This window comes from Dicentrarchus labrax, unplaced genomic scaffold (genome assembly GCF_905237075.1).
Source record: "Dicentrarchus labrax unplaced genomic scaffold, dlabrax2021, whole genome shotgun sequence".
NCBI classification, from domain to species: Eukaryota; Metazoa; Chordata; class Actinopteri; family Moronidae; genus Dicentrarchus; species Dicentrarchus labrax.
In genome coordinates, this window is record NW_026136714.1 from 4,194,449 (window position 1) to 4,200,448 (window position 6,000).

Genomic DNA, 6,000 nt, shown 5'->3' on the forward strand with positions numbered 1-6,000 from the left:
CAGTCCTACAGTGTATAACACATATACACAGTAGGACTGTATCTCAGCATTTGGTTCACTTCTGTGAAGAAAGGTTAATGTAAAGTAACGTAAATTGTCTAATAGAACAATGGCCAAGTGTCAAGGACACGAAAACACTGACATAACAAAAATGTGAAAAAGGAGCCTATAAAGTATGTATGATTGTTAAACATAATAAGATAAGATGTACCTTTATTGATCTCCTGTAGGAGAAATTCAAATTAGACACAGCAGCACAGGGGAATGTAGTGCAAAGAGTACAGAAGTGGAAGTACAATAAGATATCACAAAATAAGAATAAGAAAATATAAGACAGTAAATGAACAGTATATACACTATATGCAATATGCAATAATATGGTGTGCACATATTTGAGCAGCTTTGACTAAAAAGCTAAATATGTGCAAGTTGAATATAAATAGTTGGAGTTTAAACCAGTCTTAGTCAGCGGGGGTAGGAGGTACTGGGTGCTTTGGCATTGTGGAGTCTGATGGCAGATTGTACAAACAAGGTTTGAGGCTCGGGGCTGGATCAGTCTGTGGCTGAAAGTGCTCCTGAGCTCAGTGTAGAGAGGATGAAAGGGGTTGTCCATGATGGCCTTCAGCTTCTCTTTCATACTCTTCTCAGTCACAGCCTCCACACTGTCCAGCTCCATCCCCACCACTGAGCTGGTCTTCCTCACCAGCTTGCTCAGCTTGTTGGCACCACGAGTCCCGATGCCTCCTCCCCAACACACCACAGCAAAGAAGATGACACTGGCCACTAAAGACTGGTAGAACATCCGTAGTAGCCGAGTGCACACGTTGAAGGACCTGAGTCGCCTCAGAAATAATAGCCTGCTCTGTCCTTTCCTGTATAGAGGGTCTCAGTGTGGTCCGTCCAGTCCACTTTATTGCTGAGTGTCACCTCCAGGAACTTGTAAGTGTCCACCATCTCTACCTTCTCCTCGCAACTGGGGAGGGGGGGCCTCTTGCTGTGCCGGGAGTACACCGCCAGCTCCTTGGTTTTCCCTGTGTTGAGCTGTAGGTGGTTTCTGTCGCACCATCTCATGAAGTTCTCGATCAGGTCTCTGTACTCCTCCTCCCTATCATCTGTGATACAGCCGACAACAGAGGAGTCATCTGAGAACTTCTGTAGGTGGCACTCTCCAGCTTTGAAGCAGAAATCAGAGGATACTCTTGTTTCTGATGTAAAGTTAGTTTAGATACATTTTAGAAATTTGATGTCTGATAAAGGCACATATGGTGTTTAGATATATTTGACTATTGAATAGCCTTAATAACCTTTACAAGTTTTATACATGGATGAAAGAAACATGTTGTGAACACAATGAACCAAAGTACAAGAGACAATGACTGTTTGCAGTTGACAAATGTTTAATAAAATAACTTGAGAAGACGCTGAAGAAAGAGACACACGTCTGCCTGCTTCATTTCTATTTCCCGTTTCCTCAGGTAAACACACCTGTTTGTAGTCTTCATCAAACTGAGTTCTGTAACATTAACAGTGACATGTAAGACTACTCTTGCATATTGAACAAAAGGGGGCCAGTAGAGATATAAGTAAGATAATAAGAGGCTATATACAAACTAAATGTAAAAATATTCCAATCTTAGTTTAGTGAGTCAGCATTTCAGAGCCGTTAACGTGAAGAACTTAAGACTAATGTAAAATACTGCAGAACAGAAAAGATATCTTAAATAATGTTGATAATTATAATAATATTGACGATCAACTGCATCTGTATGACTTCCAGAAAAGTTTTGCTTTACCATCAGATTAGAGTTACTGCTGCAGGAGCTGTTGAAGTCTGTAACCAGTCAAACTACTCAGTGCTCCAGCTGTCACGTGTGCGGGGGGCGGAGATAGCAGCTACAGGCCCTGTCTGTCTGCATAGCTGTCTGTAAGGGCAATAACCTACAAACATATATGTAGATAACAGAAAAAGAACAGTATTAACTTCACAAAGTATAATATAGAACTATAAAACACACTAATGATGATACATACAACATATTGGGGATGCTGTATAACAAATGTGGGTGCTTTACATTCACTTTACATCCTTTTAACATATAATATAATTATTATTATATTGTTAATAATGACTGTAAGTTGAGGGATGAAGTCACCTCTCAGCCTCCAAACTCCGCCCACTAGTACTCCGTGTCACCAGTGATGTCATTATGCTGTCATAAAGTAGTATAGATAGGACTTGTCTCAGGCTTTAGCTTCAGCTCTGGGGGGTTTCGGGGACACGACGGTGACCTCGAAGCCCGGTAGAGCCACTGAGCTTCAGGCTCGTGGCGACGCCTTCCCATGCCTGACCGGCGCGCAACGGTCACTGGCAGGATGACCCCCAGAGCTCCTGTGAAAAGACAAACCCCAAATACCTCTCTCTCTTTCTCTGTCCTTTCCCACTTTCTCTGTCCTTTCCCACTTTCTCTGTCCTCTCTTTCCTTCTTTCTTTCTTTCTCTTTTCACAAAAACAAAAAATAATTGTGTCTATGACACAAAAGAAAATGTTCAGTTTCCGTGCTGCAACAGATTTAAATCTGGTGACTGAGAAGGCCACTAAAGGACGGTCCAGGATCTTTTCTAAACCAAACTTTGGTTGACTTGGAGGTGTGCTTCGGATCATTGTCTTGCTGTCCAATGATCACCAAGGTTTAATTTGTCAACAGAAGGAATCACGTTCCTCTTTAAAATGGCCTGATATTTGTGGGAATCCATGAAGCCAGGTACACGATAAAGAACAACTGCCCCAAGTGCCAAAAGGCACCTGAGGGACTCTCAGACCATGAGAATCAAAATTCTCTGCTCTGATGAAACAAAGATTGAACTCTTTGACCTGAATGCCAAACATCATGTCTGGAGGAAACCAGGTCCTACGAAGAAGAAACTGTCCAATAATCCGTCTGCCAAGCTTGTAGCTTCATACTCAAAAAGACTTGAGGCTGTAATTGCTGCCAAAGGTGCTTCAACAAAGTACTGAGCAAAGACTGTGAATACTTATGTACATGTTATATGTTTTTTTCTTTATTTTGAATAAATAAGCAAAAACAACTTTTTTCATGTTGTCATTATGGATTATTGTGTGTAGAGTTTTGAGGAAAAACATTAATTTAATGTGACTATTTTCTAGATGCACTGTACGACTTAAAATACCATTAAGATATAAAAGAAAACACATTTAAGTTGGATTTAACAACATAAATAATGAGATGCAAATACAAATATAGAGGAAATATAAACTACAGTGGAGTAAAACAGCATAAAAACAAATAATAATAAAGAGAATTCAAATAATAATAATAAATAAAACGTTTAAACTCTCTTTGATTTTGAATTTAAAATTCTGAAATTGAAATCAGGATTCAAACTTTTATTGTATTGTTTAACTTTAAACTCAATTTAAAATATTTATCACATATTTAAGAAAAATGGTCCAGTAACCATTATTTGAGCTGTTTTTCCACCCTGATAAATCACTTTAATGAACTCTAATGGACATTTGAACTGATCAAACCATTAATCATAATGTATTATTGGTAAAATAATGGTAAAGTATTGAGTGATAAACTGATAACTGTCTACTTTAAAACAAAGTGGGTCATGGATTTATTGTAACCCAGGCCAGACCTGCAAAACAAAACAAAATGAATCTAAAATATAGATTAAATTTGATTGATTTAAAGGAAAACTGAACATTTTCCTTTGTGTCATAGACACAATTATTTTTTGTTTTTGTGAAAAGAGAAAGAAAGAAAGAAGGAAAGAGAGGATAGAGATAGTGAGAAAGGACAGAAAAAGTGGGAAAGGACAGAGAAAGAGAGAGAGAGATATTTGGGGTTTGTCTTTTCACAAGAGCTCTGGGGGTCATCCTGCCAGTGACCGTTGCGCGCCGGTCAGGCATGGGAAGGCGTCGCCACGAGCCTGAAGCTCAGTGGCTCTACCGGGCTTCGAGGTCACCGTCGTGTCCCCGAAACCCCCCAGAGCTGAAGCTAAAGCCTGAGACAAGTCCTATCTATACTACTTTATGACAGCGTAATGACATCACTGGTGACACAGGATAGTAGTGGGCGGAGTTTGGAGGCTGAGAGGTGACTTCATCCCTCAACTTACAGTCAATATTAACAATATAATAACAATAATAATAACAATATTGATCAAATAGTGTTGACAGCAGCAGGTGGAGTTAAGGGAAGCTTCATTAACGCCACTCAGCTCCTCTCATAAGCAACAGACAGTTTAACGAGCCAAGATTTCAGGAGAAAACTGGTCTCCCAAAGACAAAAACATGCAGTTCCCTGAATGTTAAAAGCATGTAAAGTGAATGTAAAGCACATTTATTATACAGCATCCCCAATATTTTGTATGTATCAACATTAGTGTGTTTTATAGTTCAATATTATACTTTTTGAAGTTGATACTGACTGAAACATGAGTGGGTATACCTGAGTATATCCTGCACTACATTGGTGGTTCTCAACCTGGGGGTCGGGCCTCCACTAGGGGTCCTCAACGCTCATGGGGAAGATACAGTCCTACAGTGTATAACACATATACACAGTAGGACTGTATCTCAGCATTTGGTTCACTTCTGTGAAGAAAGGTTAATGTAAAGTAACGTAAATTGTCTAATAGAACAATGGCCAAGTGTCAAGGACACGAAAACACTGACATAACAAAAATGTGAAAAAGGAGCCTATAAAGTATGTATGATTGTTAAACATAATAAGATAAGATGTACCTTTATTGATCTCCTGTAGGAGAAATTCAAATTAGACACAGCAGCACAGGGGAATGTAGTGCAAAGAGTACAGAAGTGGAAGTACAATAAGATATCACAAAATAAGAATAAGAAAATATAAGACAGTAAATGAACAGTATATACACTATATGCAATATGCAATAATATGGTGTGCACATATTTGAGCAGCTTTGACTAAAAAGCTAAATATGTGCAAGTTGAATATAAATAGTTGGAGTTTAAACCAGTCTTAGTCAGCGGGGGTAGGAGGTACTGGGTGCTTTGGCATTGTGGAGTCTGATGGCAGATTGTACAAACAAGGTTTGAGGCTCGGGGGCTGGATCAGTCTGTGGCTGAAAGTGCTCCTGAGCTCAGTGTAGAGAGGATGAAAGGGGTTGTCCATGATGGCCTTCAGCTTCTCTTTCATACTCTTCTCAGTCACAGCCTCCACACTGTCCAGCTCCATCCCCACCACTGAGCTGGTCTTCCTCACCAGCTTGCTCAGCTTGTTGGCACCACGAGTCCCGATACCTCCTCCCCAACACACCACAGCAAAGAAGATGACACTGGCCACTAAAGACTGGTAGAACATCCGTAGTAGCCGAGTGCACACGTTGAAGGACCTGAGTCGCCTCAGAAATAATAGCCTGCTCTGTCCTTTCCTGTATAGAGGGTCTCAGTGTGGTCCGTCCAGTCCACTTTATTGCTGAGTGTCACCTCCAGGAACTTGTAAGTGTCCACCATCTCTACCTTCTCCTCGCAACTGGGGAGGGGGGGCCTCTTGCTGTGCCGGGAGTACACCGCCAGCTCCTTGGTTTTCCCTGTGTTGAGCTGTAGGTGGTTTCTGTCGCACCATCTCATGAAGTTCTCGATCAGGTCTCTGTACTCCTCCTCCCTATCATCTGTGATACAGCCGACAACAGAGGAGTCATCTGAGAACTTCTGTAGGTGGCACTCTCCAGCGTTGAAGCAGAAATCAGAGGATACTCTTGTTTCTGATGTAAAGTTAGTTTAGATACATTTTAGAAATTTGATGTCTGATAAAGGCACATATGGTGTTTAGATATATTTGACTATTGAATAGCCTTAATAACCTTTACAAGTTTTATACATGAATGAAAGAAACATGTTGTGAACACAATGAACCAAAGTACAAGAGACAATGACTGTTTGCAGTTGACAAATGTTTAATAAAATAACTTGAGAAGACGCTGAAGAAAGAGACA

General features: G+C 40.3%; 1 long non-coding RNA gene across 1 annotated transcript in view; it reads right to left on the reverse strand.

Moving 5' to 3' along the window:
• Nucleotides 1–2,433, reverse strand: part of LOC127375995 (uncharacterized) — a 28,174-nt gene extending 25,741 nt beyond the window's left edge. The window contains exon 1 of the long non-coding RNA XR_007887479.1: nt 2,290–2,433. This is a non-coding gene — a long non-coding RNA (uncharacterized LOC127375995). The remainder of the gene's footprint in view (nt 1–2,289) is intronic.
• Between the last annotated feature and the right edge of the window lie 3,567 nt (nt 2,434–6,000).